Below are 17,541 nucleotides of genomic sequence, written 5' to 3' on the forward strand. Positions count from 1 at the left end.
TGCCAATATAAAGGAGGAAAGTTTAGATAATGGAATCATTCTTAATCTTTTTATGTTTGGATCTTTTTTTTCTAAAAAGACCCAGCGGGAAAGTGGGAAAATTTTATATAATACTTTATTTGCATTCCCCTTGTGAGGCTGTTGCAAATAGGAAACTCTTTGATATGTTTTTGAGAGCAATTCATTAAGTAAAAGGCTTCTGGTATGGTATGTCTTCAGAGATCCAGCAGAGCTGTTTATCCACGAAAGGGCTGGCAGCAGCTTCATCCAAGGGCCTTTGTATGGAAAGGGCATTAACAAAAAGCAGAGCAGCTCTGTGGGTTTTGTCCCTTTTCTCTAGGTGGAAGGAGAGGGAGGACTGAAACTGCTCCTTCCTGGCCAGATGTCACCCATCATCACCAAGTGAAAGCCTGCTGCCTTGGGAATAAATGGGACTGCAATTTATTTTACTGTTTATGGGTGTGCTTTTGTCTCACCATGTGCAGCAAGGACTTGTTGCATGATTGGGGACCTCAGGAGGTTTTCCAGATGGTCACGTTGTCTTCGTAGTGAGCTGTGAAGGAGCGAATGGGTTATGTGGACCACATCATGAGCACCAACCGGATTATCCAGGTCCCTCATAGCCTCCGATGGCACCCCTCTGCCGTTCTTCTGGAGGGGCTGATGGTGGAGGAGGTGACCTGGTTTGCCTTCCCATTAAGGCAGTAGAAACAGCAGCATGTCTGTGGCAGGCAGAGATAGCACCTTTCCACTCTTTGGGCTGTTTTCCCTGCTCAGATAGCCATCCTTGTTCTTGCCTGGGCTAGCTGGAAGTATCCTCAGGTCGCTAATTAGACCACTCCAATCTATAGTTTGCACATCACAGAAAACGTATTTTAGAAGAGTTTTTAAAGGGCTCTTTTCAGTCTTTATTTGTGATGTGTTTATATTCCCTCTCCGTTGTTTGCAAGAGCAGACTGTGTTGATCTTGGGAGTTTGAATGTACAGACCACAGTAAGGGAGCAAAGTCTCATGATTTTATTATAATTGGGGGTAAGGAAGAGTGGGGAGAAGCACCTGACTTGAGTAGTCTGATGACTTGGGATTGGCAAAGTTGGTGATTTTAAAACTTTTTCTCTTGGGTTGAAAAGAACATGGTGCATTTTGTTAAAGAAAGCCCCATCCTCTTGGACCAGAATATCTGATGCTGGAAACAGAAGGTCAAACAAGTATTTTACTTTTGAATTTGTCCCTAATCCAAAAATAGCTTCTGGGAAATGAGGGGGAACTGGAGATGCAGAAGAAAGATGATCCTATTTTTGTGGCACACAGACTTATAAAATAAAATGAAATTGGAAACAAATCACGAACTCAGTGTTAAAAAAGGTCTGGCCTGCCTTCCAGCTCAGCAGAGGACATCCTGTAATGCACTTCTTAGGTCCTAAACTGGTTTGCCTCTACAGTGTCTGTCCCAAACACTTAGGCTATGTCTGTGCTGATAAGTTAAATGTGTTTAGGACTCTTCCTTGATAACTGACACAGAACAGCACTCGCGTATGTTATTAAACACTCCTAGCATCCAGAATAGGGTGAGCACATGCAAACTGCCTTTTGAGAGCAGTCCCTCACCTGTGCTGGTTCTCCACTGTGTGTTGTCTGACCAGGACTAGCTAGCCTGGGCCAAAAGCATCCCAGGGACAGTCCTAACGCATTAACAGCATAAAATGTCGAAGTTTTGGTGCTTGGGAAAACTCCCTGTGCTGTTCAGTAGCAGGGACAGAGCCCTCGAGTGCTTTGCAGGGATTGTGTGCCGTTGTGACTATGCGTGGCACATCCTGACAAAGGGTATCTGAATATACACCCAAGCCCAGCTGATAATGTAAGCGTGAGAAGTTTCCACGTCTTCGCAAAATCAAAATTAATCTTACATAAAACCTTATCCCCAATGTCTCCATCACTCAAGGAAAGATAGTGCTGTGCTAATGTGTCAAAACACTTCCTCATGGGAAGTGTTTCCCGTTGTGTGAGCTCAGACTGTAGGCGGAGAACATCTGGCCTGCCTGCATCTGTGAGACATAGCCTGGGGGAGTCGTCTTTGGGTGGGGTGGGATAAGAGCAGATCCAGTTATAATTTTCAGGTCCCCTCACTTATGTGACTCACCTGAGCTTCAAACCCCCCCGCCCCCGGTGATCAGCAGTTGGCTTTCAACCCCGTGAAGTCATGACTGAAAAGGCTGCTACTTTGCCAAAGCAGAGGTAATAGTATGACCATCGTCCAGGTTGTCCTGAAGCAGCCTCAGGATGGGGTGATGTGTGAAGGCTGTCTCTGTTGGCGAGCAGCAGGTTTCAATGTGCAGTGAAACTTAACTCTACAGAAAGTGCAAAAAAACCCAAGTCAGGATCAATGCAGATTTCTCACGTTATAGAGGAAAGTTGGTGGGTTTTGGGGAGGGAAGATTGGTGGTACAGATTGATGTTCAGATTTTCTTTGGCCCCCAGTGAAATGTTTCAGCAATAAAATCTGGGTGGCTACCGCAGAGCAAGCTGCTTTACTTCGGATGCCATCCTCTGGGTAACACAATCCTGTCCTTTGCAGTACTCTGTGCAGTACTATTTTATACTTTACAGTGCTGTCATATTGTATATTATAGTATAATTAAATACTGTAATATAGTAATACTTAATATTATTTTCCTAGTATTATTTTCCTAGTATTCACTACTTCTTAGTATTTTCCTAGTATCCTAGTATTTTCCTAGGATTCCTAGTATTCTAGGTTCTAACATGATAAGTGAGAGAGATGACAAATGATAGCTTTCTCTCGCAATCCCTATTTGATCATGCAGCGCAGAGATTTTCATTGCAGACATCAGTGCCGGTTAACTGCCTTGGGTCAAATGTGAGGAAATTTTCTGTAACGGATACTACAGAGGCAGGCAGGATCTCTGTCTCACACAGTGGTATGCTGAGCAGCTGAAGTTAGGCTGAGACTCCCGTTACCAGCAGCACCGCAACATAAACTCAAGTCCCCAGTGAAGTCTTCTGCTTACTGGCTTAAATCCATTGACATCAGCGGGCAGAGTAATGCCCCAAATCCATGGCTTCCAAGATCAGCTTTAGAGAGTGGGTGGGCTCTGTAAAGAGGCTGGCAAGGTCTCCGTACTTATGATTTAATTCATTTCCCCATGCTGGTTAAACAGCCTCCACATGGTTTAAATTGTTGGGTTTGGAGCTGAAGTGCAATTATTTGCTTGCTCAGCAAAAAGTAGCAGTTTGAGGTTCCCCTTCTCTGTGCCAGCCTTCTCTCTGGTTCTGCTACGCCTACTAACACGGTGGAGCTCCTCGTGCTGCCTGTCCCTCAGCGGGGGTCACTGTCTGGGTCTCCATCTTCAACCAGCCAAATACTTTCAGAAACCAGATAGGGCTCACATATTTTTGCCTACATTTATTTTAGATTAAATACTAAGCTGAGCAGTGGCAGGGAATGTTTGCAGGCACTGGAATATGATCATCTGTGCCATTAAATTGTTAGATTGATTTCTGTCATGCTGTTAGCCCAAGACAAATAGCCGTTCTCCAAAAAGCTCCTCCAGCCCAGGACCGTGCCCGGTGGCCAGTTTGGATACAGGCAATTGCACGTTGTCACCTTGTTTCAGAGAGTAAGAGACTAGTATTGCGGATAGCTGTTCTGTGTCAGTCGGCCTCAGGAACAGGGAGCACCAAGTGTGATTTTTTTAGTATAGATTCAGCCTCTGAGACTTGCACTTTTCCACCAGATTTGGTCAAGACTGGCCACCGAGTTTAGGAGTTGTTGGAACAAGATGGTGCTGACATGTGGTGCAGTTGCCTCCTTTTCCTATCTGAAAGAAAAAGAGAAAACGAAAGACAAGGAGATGCCTTGAGGCTTTGACAGTGAACATAGGTTGGTCTAGCCCTGCCTTACAGCGGAAAAAAGTGGATCTTTGTAAAGTGAAGTGACTTGCCCGCAATCAAACAGCAACTCTGTGAAAACCAGAGTTGCTGCTTACTGGTTTTCTGTCTGCGTCTAACCTGTCTAACATTCTCTCTGTGTAGTGTATGTTGCCCTGTTAAATTATGGTCTGAGAGAACTGCGGAGAAAGAAATCAAATCGTTTAGCTAAGATTTAATTTTCTCTGGGACTCCTGTTTGGGATACACCTCCTGAAGGAGCACCACCCTTTAAGAAGGACCCTGTATTGTTTGGTGATTGGTTTATACTCTTCATAACTACCTTTACAGAAGCCAAATAAGAAAAAAACAGTCCTTAACACAGAAGGCAAGAAATGTTGTCCTGCATGTTCTCCAGACAGCAACTTAGAATCAGGGCTGGAGAGGTCTGGAATGGTACGCTAGCATTTGATTTTGGCAAATCTGTGTCATCTTCAGAAATTTTCCTGGCTGTGGTTATTAGTATTCGCACATCTCCTTCCCAGCCGAATGAGATCTGCATATGGGAAATCATCTTCCTCCTCATTTGAGATACCCCACTTTGCAGAAAGGAAAGAACATACCTGCAGCAGCATGTACACACACGAGGAGATGGAGAAAACACTGAGGGTATAACTGCCCTCAGTGAGTAACTGTGGCCCATGGCAACTTTACTCTTCTAGAAAATGTCCTTAGATTTCTGCTGACTGGTCAGTCAGAAGCCCTAGGATCCGTCACAGTGTCTAGTTTTCTGCACGTGAATATTAATCTAGGGCATGAATATATCAAAAGAGAGTGTACTGCGGAAAGGTCACCATGATTTTCATTGGTCTTATGCTCTTTCCATACACATCTGCTACTGACTACTGGTAGAAATAGGCTAGATGGACCCTTGGTCTGTCCTAGCTTGGCTTTTCTTAAGTTCTTATGACCTTTCTCCTGGTACTGAGATTTGTTCTACTCTTCATCCATAATTGCTTTAAAGGTGATCTTTGCTGTCCAAAACAGGCACATCTGTGCCTGCTGTGATGTTGTGTAGGTGATACATAGAGAATAGTGAGTAGGGAGGATAGTAGTGTAGAAGATGACCAGTGGATTACAGGCTCAGTGTCTCCATCTGGCATGGGCACATGTGAACTCCTGCTCCAAAGCCTTGCTCTGTGCTTGTTTCAGGCTGTCGGTGTACTAGGGTGTGCTGAAATTAGGTTTGGCAGCAGCTTGCAAAGAAAGGAGTTGATTTTGGAGGGGTCTGGAATGAGTGTGGAAGTAACTCGTGGCTTTTGTGTCTGTCTGCACCACGCTGTCCTTGGCTGGTGGATAAATGCTATGGGGACCTTTGCTCTCAAGGCACTCAGCCTTCTGCCCTTTCTGAACATTGAATTATTTACTTATCTTTTGAAGAAATTTTGTCTTCTTAGGTTGTTGTCTCAGACTGCTTCAGGCATGGAAGCTTTCAGGGGTGTTCTGTGGATGTACATAGCTTTAAAGCTGCTCCTCCTTGTCCTGCTTAGGCGTCTTAAAGGCAGGGAGAGAAATGTTCAGTACTTTGCCTGTTGAGAAGAACTATTGCTGCTTACAGAGGATGGAGGAAGCTGTGGTGTCACCAGTGACTTACTGCAGAGGGTTTGATCTTGTCACCCTCAGTTTCCCTTTGTGTAAAATGGGCAGAATGATGTGGTCTCCTTGGCTGTGTGAGCTGTATTAGCCCAGGCACTCAGTGAGAGAGCAGGGCTGTGGTTGGAGACCAAGGAGAAGGCACTCCATCCCTTGAGATGATGAAGTGGCAACAGCGCTGCACCTGTGCTGGATCCAGTGCCTGATGGCAAGGCCTTTGTGTAAAAAGGGTAATTGTGTTTAGCCGCAGATCCACAGGTCTTATAGTTTTCTTGTGCCCACTTCTCCCCTGTCCAATGGATGCAGAAAGCATCAGTGAAATGTGAATCTCTGCCATGCAGAAGTTGCAATGCTCTACTGGCTGAGGTAGAAGTGGCACTGGTCGCTGGGACATGGTTGTGCAGCCTTGCATTTCTTCTCTGAACACTGGGCTGCTTCCAGGATGGGCAGTGTTTGCACAAGGCTGGGAGAGGTGCTCCAAGTGTTTTGTGTCAATTCTTGCTCTGCTGTTATTGAAGCAAGGAGCAGGTACTACAGCAGACTGCAGGTTGGGAAGGAGTAGGGAAATTGGGTAAAGAACGAGAGAGGGAGTTCAGCTCTTTCTGTAAAACTCTGTTTGACGTCTGGTGCCTCTGGGTTAGATGCATGGCATCTTCCCTGATGGATCAGTCTCCATAGCACAGCAAGGGGGATGGCCAGGTCCCTCTGAAGCATGTCTTGGAAAAATGAGTCAGAGCCAGCCTAACTCTGAGTCCCATGAGATAAATGAGTTGGGACTAAATCCAGCCACATGGTTTTCTTTCAGGTTGTGGTTTCAACTGCACACTGTCTTAACCTGTTTCAAGAACAGGCCAGAACCATTTTAGTTATCTTGATTTGTAGGTGGGTAGTGCACCAACTAGGTTGTTGGGCCCACCTAAGTTGTTTTAACCATATAATGAAAATATTGGGTCTTCCTTCAAAGAAAACCTTCTCCACTGCAGAATAAAATCCCACCCACCCCCCAAAAACTCTGGCATTAACATTTGTAAATAACCACAGGGTTCGTGCCATCTGTGCTGTGTCTCTCAAGGGCACAATTTGGCCCTATGTAAGATATCTATCAGGTAAAGGCTAACACCAACAACAGTGTAGCTATGTCAAACCAGCACCAGAAGACAATCTTTAGCAAGGCCTTTCCCATCTCCAGAATAAGCTTTTGCCTTATTCACCTGCCTGTTGGCCAGGAGGGGCAAGAATAAAATGTATTTTGCAGTAAGTGCTCACAAATGCAATGCCCAAACCCCACAAATTTCCAAACTATAGAGTTCTCCTTAAAAATGTCCTGCCTTTTGATCCCCCCATTCAAACTCAGTGTTTCTTGGGGTGGTCTGAGCAGTAACACCATTGAATTATTTAATGGGAGGAGTTATTCGGACAGACAGCAAACAGCAGTTAGGGCTTTATAGGTCAAAATGAACTTCTTTAACCTGGAAATCAGGTGGAGGCTGAGTAGACCACAAAACGCTGGGCTAATGTAATTGTACACAGTTTACTGCTCTGAGTTGTGGTTTCTAAACTGGTTTCAGGAACTGGTGGCTGGATGAGGGGACTGGTGGAGTAAGGTAACTTTAAAACCAATTGTAGCAGAGACTGAACCAAAACAAAGAGGGCTAAGAGGAGGTTTTCTTTGCAACAGAGGGAGCGTGGCTGTAATCGTGTGGATCTATGGACATAGGCATGAGACAGTTGATAGCTAAAGGCCATATCTTTAGTTAGCCAATAATATATTTGGGGAAAATGAGCGTGATTTCAGGTATGTGGGATCTCCCGCAGATTTTGTTTGTCAAAAGCTTGTCTGCTTTTCCCATTTGAACTAATTGGTCTAGGAAAAGATATTTTTATAGCTCATCCAGAGACAGAGAAATGCGAGTTAGCCACCTTCCCTTCCTCAAAGACCTCCGTCTACACCCCATGCTTTGGGAGATGGTGGGGTGGGCTCCAGGCTGGGTGCTGATAGGCAGCTCTGGTTTACAAAATCCTCACAGCTTTTTTTGTAAAAGCTGGCAGAATGGGGAAGAGAGAATGCATTAGTATTTCTCTGGGAAAAGGTGGAGGGAGGAAGGAGATAAATAGGAAAAATATCCTCGTGCCTTATGCTGAGTTTGCCTCACATCCAGACATGCCTCTATGAGAGAGAAGCAGTGTGTGCACCTTTATTAGACTTCAAGGCATCAAGAAGCACTCAACCTTGAGACGTAAATCCTTAGAAAACTGAATTGTTTTTTTCAGCACTGTTTGCTTAACTGCTTGTTCTTTTGTATGTGGTTGGTTCTTCTGCATGGAATTTTTATAGTGGGCGAGTTTTCTATAAGTTTTTTATCACTTTATGTAATGCATTGAGAATAAAGAAGCTGGGAGTTTGCCCCTAGTAAAATGTTTTGGGTAAATCTTGCTTCTTTTTCTTGAAAGATGTCTTCTCAATTATTTATTATCTGTGGGAAAAAATGGAAGAACAGCTGCTCTTGAATAGATCTAGAAGAGCAGGGAGTTGTTGAAAGAAATACTTGGAGTCTGGTGTCAAAATTTTGCATAACTGGAAGCCTTAGCTGCAGCGGGAAGTGGGTGCATGAAAGTTTCTGCTGTGGAGAAACCTAAAAAAGGACCCTTTACATGATAGCTACCTTCTCCAGTTCTTAACAGGATTAAGGCTCAAGGCTTGGAAGTCGTTTCTGTACAGCTTCTGGGCATCCAAGGGAGCATGAAGGCTTGTGTCATTGCTCTGTGAGCATGAAAGCCAGAACCCTTTGGAGGACTCCCCACAGCTTATTTTGGGGAGCTCCTTGCAAGTGCTATGATGGGTCAGTCGTTAATGCTAGGGACTATCTCAGACCCAGAGCTTGAGGCTCTTGTGTCCTGAGAAGTCCTCTAGCATTCCTTTCTCTTGCTTGAGGCTGGTGGCACTGCTGTGCTTGGCCTACACTTCTCCCAGCACAGCTAACTTTGTGCTTGCCCTCAGTCAGGGCAACCACGTAGGCGGTCACTGTATTTCCATTTCTGAACATCTGGGGAAATCATCCCCTTTTTCCATGAATGGGATTTTCAAACCTGCGCTGAAGCAGCAGAAAGAATTAACTCTTGGGCTGGGAAAGGAAAGACGCTTAATTAGTTCATGCTGCAAAGAACTGTGAAGATGAAAATTGCAATGTAAGTGAAACATATTATTATTGTTAATTAAAATGTAAATGTTAGATTTGACAGCTAGTTTCTAAAGGAGTGTGGTTGGCAGCATTAATGTGCACAAGCCTCACAGTTCCCAAGGGGTTGCAGAGTTGGCCGAAAGGATTTGCATGGATGAAAGCGGCTGTTTGCCATCACTCTCTTGAGGGGCCATGTTCCCCTCTGAGGCCCAGTGTGCGGCTTAGAGGTCCCCGCCTGGTGGAGAGGGTAGATTTAGAAAGGTAGCTGGAGCCCAGGTAACAGATGGGAACAAGAGTTTAAGGGTTGTTTTGGGTATTGGAAGAGACTGGAAGAGTCTTGGTCTTTTGTGGAGCACCTCAACAGAGAATGGTGGGACTGGGATATGGGGGGAATGGGTTGGTGTGAGGCAAGGACAAGGAACAGAGAACTTTTTGCCATTACAACCAGTTCTGTAGCTACTTTCAGAGCTGCAGACGAATCAGATCTGTTTCTTCACTTTGCTGGCTTAATTTAACAAAAATAACATGTGGGAGACTGGTAGGTAATCTTGCTGTTGGCTGGAGGTGTGAGAGTGCTTCATCTGATCACCAGGGAACCTGTGATTAATGTTAAGCCCAGCTACTGACTGACATAGGGTTTATTGGAGGTTTTTTTGGTGGTAGTAGTGATGCTGGTGGAGGTTGTTTTTGTTTTTTTTTTTTTTAATTTAATTACTATTTTAGAGGAATTTTTAAAAATATAAATATTAGGAGAGAGCGGAAAGGATAGAAAACACAAAAGATAAGGAATAAAATAGTGAAAAGACCCACAGACCATGAATTAGAGCCAGAAGACAAACAGATTTAGTAAAAGCAGTATTTGTGATTTTTATCTCACTGGTTCACAGTGTTTGCGCTGTCTTGTCTCAGTGAGTTCAGATGTTGCTGTATGGTGGAACCAGTCCCCCCCTTTCTCATGATATGATTTTGGCCAGCTGCATCTCTGCTATTTGCGCAGGTACATGCTAAGTTGCAGCCCAGGCAGTGTGAGTCAGGGTGAAGGGATTTAGCCTGACCGGGGTCTCCAGCGTCATCTCCCTGAATCCCCACGGCAGTCTGCATGCCACCGTGAGCAAAAGTCATGCTTGTAAATATAACCAACTCTGTTTGAAACTGCCGGGAGCTGCCGTGTGTATGAGGCTTGGCAATGTGCTTTAGGTGACCCTGCTTGAGCAGGGGAGTTGGAGATCTCCAGAGGTGACTTCCAATTTCAACCCTTCTGTCATTCTGTGATGCCTGAGAAGCGTGGAGAAGAATTTCAAGGTGTGAGTCTCAAATTCAGTGTGTGACTTGACTGGTCTGTCTTTGTGGTGCCTCCTGAGGGATGTTACGCCCTTGATTTATTGTTTTTCAGCTCGCTTTGCAAAGCGACCACCATTTAAATGGTGATAGTGGTGGGGTTCCTTCAAATTTCAATGTCTCTTTTAAAGTGTAAGGCACATTTGAAGCAGAAACATCTTTTAAAAACAAATGTTTTTTTTCCTCCAAATACTCCCAAGAAATCCTCTGTGTACTTCCTGGCTTTCCAAATACATCCCCAAATGTTATCTCGGAAGTGTCAGAAGTACAACTCCGGGTACATTTGATTCTATCTTTTTAGAGGTGGTTCGAAAGGCTCCCAGATTGGCTCTGTAGCCTGTGTATTGCACCTACCCATCACTGACGTTGATGGACAAGATACTCTTTTCTGTGGCCTTAGCATGTACGATACAGTAAATTCATCATCGATCCTTCTAACTGCTAGTTGGTGAAGAATCATTTCTCCCCTTTTCAGGATGTGCTCGTGTCTTCCCCACATCAAATGAAATTGTTCTCACTTCTCAGGATGCTTACAAGGCATGCTGTTCCCCAAGGTGTCCCAAGCTGCCACCTCCCTGTGTCTCACGATTGGCACCAATCCATTTTTTTCCTCCATGCCAGTTTAACAGTTCCCTTAACTTTGTGTCGCTTGCTATTTTTCGGCCATTGGGAGATTTAGATTGCGCTGTGGCAAGGGGGGAAGAAGAGCCGTTGGTGTAATATCTCTTGGGAATAGCCACAACCCCTCGTATTTCATCTGTGCACAACTTTAAAACCACTTAACCTCCTCCTCCTTCGGAGTCAGTGCTGATTTGGGGCTATGGCAATCACAGTATGTATGAGCTTGCTTGAGGCTTGCTAGTTTTGAGCGTGGAGAACTCGATACTGATGTATTTCACCTTCAATCCCTGGCACTGGGTAAATACTCACATTTCACTTGCGCTATGGTGCCCGCTGCCATAGCTGGACCACTGTGTAACGTGACCTTAGATAGAGTCAGCTGGTGCATGTCTCTACTGCACTGCACTTGCTGCGCAGACCACAGGGAAGATGCGCTAATGTGGTCTCACTTATACAAAGTGCTGCTTAATTAAGTAAATAAAAATTGATGCAATCTCCGGGCTTGAGCTGGGAAAGTCGGGTTAGAATAAGCTGTGAAACTCAAGCTTTGCATACATATAATTGTGGTCAGCTCTTACACCAGTCCTTAACCACATACTCGCCTTTTTATTTTCCAAGTTTTCAGAATACGTGAAAGAGTTGAATATTCTGTGCTTTGCGATTGCTGTTTCCTAAAATCGTCTTAGGTCACTTCAAAGCTCTATCCCGAGCCTCTGAGCAAAGCTTTTGAAGCGCTTACCCTGGCAAAACCCACCTTCCTCCCCGGCCGCCGTGTGGGTGGTTTGGATAAATATGTCTGGTGGAATCAGTAATTCTGGTTTCCTGATGACTCCTCTTGCCCCGTGGGCAGCTGACTGAACAAGAAACCTGCCAGTTCTCTGACAGGATAACACGCGCTATGAGAAGAAAGGCAGAACGTGAGGGACGACTCTTTGATGGACTAAAATAGTTACTCGTTTAATGCTTTTAGCTGGTGAAGTCCAAATATATTCAGGTGTATGAAGTGCTGGAGTCCAGCTGTGGTCTCAGCAGAGAGAAAAACTGCCTGAGGAGTTGATTTAGGTTGGGGGTGGATTAAGGATATAAGCAGTTTTTGAAGATGTGGGGTTGCTGAATGAGCATAATTAATCCTCATGAACATAAAGGAGGTAAGTATTATTTTCCCTTTATGGACTGGTAAACTGAAGCCAAAGAGCCAAATCTTATCTTCCCTTAAGCCTCCCACAACATCATCCCTAGGCAGTCGGTAAACATGAGAAAATTTGACCTCGAGACGCTGAAGGCCTCAAAGACAGCAAAGCAAAAACCGTCCCCGTCGGGCCAGGAGGCTTGGGCCGGGCTCTGCCGGCGCTTGCGCGGGAGCCGCGGCTCTCCCGGCCCCCGGGGCTGGCGCGGGGCCGGGGCTGCGTGCGCGTTGACTAAAGCGAGCTGTTTGTCGTTTCCAGGAAGAGTGGGATCGCAGCAGCGGTGGCAGTTCAGGATCCCGGCCTAGCTCGGGCTCCAGGCATGGGTCTGGCTCCAGGTCTGGCAGCCGCGGGAGAAGCAGCCAGTTGAGTCGCTCGACCAAGGTATATCTGGTAGTGACGGTGGGGCGAGCTGGCGGAAGAGTGCTGGAGTCGTGTCCTTTGCTTGCTGTTCATCGGAGGTGTCCTCTTAAGAGCGTGACTTGTGTGCGACTGTGTCTACGTGTAGGGCGTGAGTGCGTGTGAATTATGAACTGCGCCTACAAGGGCTACTGAATTCGTGCATCATCCGTGACTTGGCTACTAAGGAACGCAGCTGGCGGTCACGCGCGAGTCTGCTTAGGTGTGTCGAGTGCTTTTAATATTGGGAGAGAAGTCCCTAGCCAATTAGCTTAGTGCAAAGGAAATTCGTATTTTTTTTCTTGAAATCTTGGAGCGCTTTAATTCGGGGAAATTAAGAGATGTCTTTAATTATTTTTTTTTCAGCAAGTCTTCGTTAGAAGCTGATATATGGGACTAGCTAAGAAGAGTGGACACCACAGACACGGTGTTGAACTGTGCCCTTGAAGCTGGCTGCTTTCCATGGGAGCTGTCGGTGGGACTAGGCGGGGAATTACTTTCCTGCCCTGAAAAAGGGAATTGGAGAATTGGCTTTTGATCTGTTTTGAGGTCAGTTCCCTGCTTGAACTCAGACTGGGGGCCTCTTCCATGTCTCCTGCCAAAACTGCTGAATTTTTCTCATGGAAGCTTTCAGTTTTGATAAATTGGCATTTTTCAACAACAAAAAAAACCTTGAATCAGAGCCTTTTTAGGCAGCTCTACCTGTGTGTGCTCTTTTCTATTTTCCAGCGAAGTGCAGCCAGGGGTCATAGGCAGTTGCAAAGGAGGTTAGGTGGGGGAGTCTTGGCAAATGTAGAATTTACACGCACCGAAAAAGTAACCCATCCCACAGGGTAATTCCTGCGTTTACACCATGGCCAGTGCTAAGACTCAGCTGACCCCTTGGTGTTATTTTATATTAATGCTAAGCTCGGTGATTAGACATGCTGCAGCAGTCATGCAATGAAAAGCATGATTTTGCATTTGCCGTGATTTGCTAGGGAATGGTAATGAGGAACGGTGAGAGAAATTGGTGTTACATTGAGCTGGGGTTTCGAAAAGCTGCTGCGTGCATGTAAATGCCTACTTTATGTGGGGAATTTGCTGAAGCTGCATGCATAAGTACAGAGTCCACGCGCTGGTGCCGTGGTCATCTATCCCTATGTTTGTTTGTGCAATCACAGTGGTTAAGCAATGGTAAATGTAGATTTTATTCACCTGGATGTGTGCTCACAGGATCTGGAGGACTGAGGTTATGAAAATGCATTTAAAGCATAGTGTGTGTAGGACCTGTTTTACTGAAACTCTGATTTTTCTGAGTGTTTATGACATTTTCATCAGTGTGTGTCTCAATCATCATTCCTAGTGGCTTAATTAATTTTCAACAGTCCTAACCGCTTTTCAATTAAAATTATTATCTAAATCTGTGGGTTGGGTCATTGGGAACTTCAAGTTAAAACTGATTATTATTATAATTACAGACCTGGGGGAACTGACAAGAAGTAACTTCTTTTCTTAAATATGTGCTTCCCCCCCCCCCCCCCGGACTTGAGAATTGGCTTTTTTTGTAAGTATTATTATTAAATCTCAGTACCATACTGAGAGCTTTCTAGTTAGTACTCTGTACCTGCTGTAGAGCTGCTGCCCTAAAGAGCAGGTGCTGCCCCATTCTCTTTGGTTCTCATTGCAGCAAGTGCGCTCCATGCCCTCTGAACTGAGACAGAAACATTATAAAGACTGGTCATTTAAGACTGAGAAGACATTTGTCTTGAAATGACCATAGTGATGCACATGTTAATGACAGATTGCATTATCACTTGTCCCAGATGCCTTTTTTATGCAGTGAAACTAATATTCTGATTGTCTCCCAGAAGTAACAGGGATGGTCTAGGAGACCAGTTGAGTTGCAGTCCAGTTCAGGTAGGAGTATCCAACAGTAGCTAAAAGCTTAGACCCATCTTCTGAGCTCCTGTGGTCTCCATCCGGTTCTTAGAGATTATTCAATACCACTTCCCAGGGAACATTACTGCAGTTTCCACTACTTGCTGGCCTCTGCAGGGAGAGCATGGCTGCATTGCTGCTGGGGCTGAATTGCTTCTGCTCACCTGGGTAGTTGGGTGGTGAAGGTCAGACCTAGAGCTGTGGTAGAGGAGACGCTGGGGAATTACAAGGGACAGCTTGTACCGCCCCTGCTTATGCTGCGGATTAGGAGGTGTCAGTGCCTGAGGCTTTCAGGCCAGATTTGAACATATTTAAAGCAGGGCGTTGGAGGCTACTTGCTGCATGATTTGTCTGAGGGTTTATGAACAGGCTCCTCAGAAGCCCTGCACCAAGCTGAATTGGTCAACAATTTTATGACCCAACCTGTTTCATTAGGAACCCATTCCCATACTATCCAAAATCTTGGCTTTTCAATATATGTGTTGCTGGTTTGTCTCATCCTCATTGTAGCTGGTTACATGGTCCTGCACTTTCTCCCTCAGTCTAAATACTTTCCTCTTGGGAAATCCTACTGTAGGTAGCTCATTGACAGGTGCTTAAAATACACCATGTCCATAGGAAGGCCCTGTGCAAAGAAATGCTTCTGTCTGCAAGAAGAGGTAGTTCCTCTTTGGGTAATAACTCTAAAGACCAGCACATCTGTATTCATTACACTGCATGAGAATGCCTCTAAGTATTTAGAAAAGGAATTTCTCTCCTTGGTGAGAGAAATTTTGCTTACATTTGCCTGAATTAAAAAGCTCTGCTTCAGTAACTAATCATGAGAGGTTTACGTGTTTCTGGTAGTTTGTTTCTGTACAGAGATATGTTGACCTGCAGATCCGAGAACGTTAAAGTCATAATCCATAGACCACTTGTAGGAGAAAAAAAGAAAAAAAACAAAATGAAAAAGGAGCAATGCAACTGTGTTTTGAACATCTGTTGCCTAAATTGTTTAATGTCCTGGGAATAGCTCTCAAATCTGGCCATCTGTAGTATGCACTGGAGAGGCACATCCTTCTCTCTGGAAAAGCATTGCTCAGTTCATGTGCAAATTGTGATATGGGACTTCACTAAGAAATGGTCAAATTTTGATGAGTTTTCAGTTATTAGTAGTATTTAAAATTGGTGGTCTCTCAGGAAAGCTATTTGTGGACTTAAGGAACATTTTTTCATACTAATCTTTGCTGATGATACATCTTCATGCTGATAATGATTATGATTTTATGTATATCTGAACTCAGTAAATGTATCTTATGCATTAGAAACAGCAGCTTTCAGGACAGCCATCGGCAATAGTACGGTAGATTAATGCTTATAATTGCTTAGATGATCTTCAAAGACACCAACTGTCACAAACATAGCAGTGCATGACAGTAAAAGGCTCCTTGGGCCCACACTGCTAAGGCGTTGAGTGTGCAAGTAGACAGACCTGCTTTTTTTGGTAGTGCCCATGGCTGAAAACAGCCTAAAATTACTTTTGCAGAGAATCTTGCTGTGTGGCCCTGGACTGGTGAAGGCTTTACACAGACAGTGCACAGAGAAATGCCCCTCTGAAATTAGAGCGTACATAAGCCTCATTCTCCTGCCCCCATTTCTCCCTGATGGGACCATTGGGGCTGAAATGTTTAAAAAAATCTTCAGAAGAAGTACAAGATGCAAGAGTCCAAGGCCAAGCTGTGGGCAGCTGGAACAGGGTCATGGGATTCCTTATTCCTAATGCATTTATGTGTCCATCCCATAAAGGTCTGAGTGGGGTCTGATTTCTTGAATGATCTTGGCAAAATCCAGTATGCTTAACCTCTTTGCCGCTCTTCTGCTTGCAAAGGGTGCAAGTGGCAGGATGTCTTTTGTGGGGCGGCTCTGGGTAGGCTGCTGGTTGTAAAGGTGCTGCAAAGCTGGAGAAGCAGGGGAAGGTGTTTGCTTTAGATGCTCTTCTTCAGGTTTGCCAATTTTGAAAGAAGCAGGTGCCTCACAAAATTTATGCTAATTCAGGGTGCATGCAGTTTATTGGAGGCTTCTCACAATCCCAATCTGATTATGCTGTAGTGCTGTTGTTTTTACAGGGAAGGAACCATCTTGTTAGTGTGTACCAAAATATCCACATGAAAAGCAGAGGAATTAACACTGTACCTTTGGGTACAGCCTTAGACCTTCAACCAGCAAGGTAGTGAAAACTGGTCAAGACCACACTTCCATGAAGACCCCAGAACCCAATCCAACACACCCCTCAGTCCTACATGTGTTTCTTGGGGTGGAAAGGAGCCGAGTTTGACCTCCTTTCCTTAAAACAGTGAGATTTCCCTATTTGCTGGCAGTGCAAGAGGTTCTGGCAGTTTATGTTACAGAAATGACACATGCCGGCTTGTAAGGCCCGGGACTCTCACGTCCTCCGCGTGTTGGTCAGATGCTGCTGGAGGTGCCGCTGTCTGACTGTTAAGGCTGTCAACAGCATGCGAGATGCACGCAGTGGAAGCGGCTTTGCAGGACGGAGGGCGATTTTGCCTTTGAGGCAGAAGCGTTCCTCGCAAGGCCCTCGCAAGATGCGTTTCAGTGGGGAGGCTGGACGGGGGTTGCGCGCTGATCTCAGGCCAAGCAGAAGCAATGAGACAATAAAGCAAAGTATTAATTCCAGTTAGCTCGACACTTCCTGTAAAAAGCTAATGCCTCTGGGGAAGAGATAAAAGATGTATCAGCAAGCTCAGCATCATCCTTTGAATGTTTTGTGTAGCAGCTTTCTAGCAATGACTCTTACGATCTTAAAGGCTACAGCTGTGGCGACGTCAGTTCTGACACACTGCTATATCCCACAGTGAGATTTCGTTTGAGCAACGAGGAGTCGTGCTACCGGGGCTCTTTGAAAAAGCAATTAGCACGATGGTAAACTCCAGAGGGGTTCAGAGGTTCCTCGGGCAGCTCTGCCGCGTGCGTCACTGGTCTTCTGTATCCTTGTAGGTGAGAACCAGCTCTGTGGTTTGCTCAGGTTGGGTGTCTTCACGGCCAGGATGTCAAACCTGCCCAGCTGTGAAGCTGGGCCCTGGTGGGTCTTGTAGGCCTTGTGTCCCAACATTGGCTGTGGAAGGTGGGGTAGAAGGATGGTGCCTGAGTTGGAGCAGAAACTCTATGTTGTCTACTCTGTTGTCCACAGCTGTCTGTCCATAAGGCTGAAACTGTGTCACTCCCTGCCTCCAAAATGCCCTGTTTTAGGGAGTGAGGGGACTCTGGGTTGCTGGGAGGGTGGCCTAGCATCTTGCTATAGTTATGCACCCAAGACCTCTTTTTATCTGCCACGTCACTGCGTGCAGCCACCCGACCACTCTA

General features: G+C 45.3%; 1 protein-coding gene across 1 annotated transcript in view; it reads left to right on the forward strand.

Moving 5' to 3' along the window:
* The window catches only part of CTIF (cap binding complex dependent translation initiation factor), a 207,081-nt gene that overhangs the window by 60,815 nt on the left and 128,725 nt on the right, over positions 1 to 17,541 (forward strand). The gene's annotated exons all lie outside the window — the stretch shown is intronic.

The sequence above is a fragment of the Apteryx mantelli genome, chromosome Z (genome assembly GCF_036417845.1).
Source record: "Apteryx mantelli isolate bAptMan1 chromosome Z, bAptMan1.hap1, whole genome shotgun sequence".
NCBI lineage: Eukaryota > Metazoa > Chordata > Aves > Apterygiformes > Apterygidae > Apteryx > Apteryx mantelli.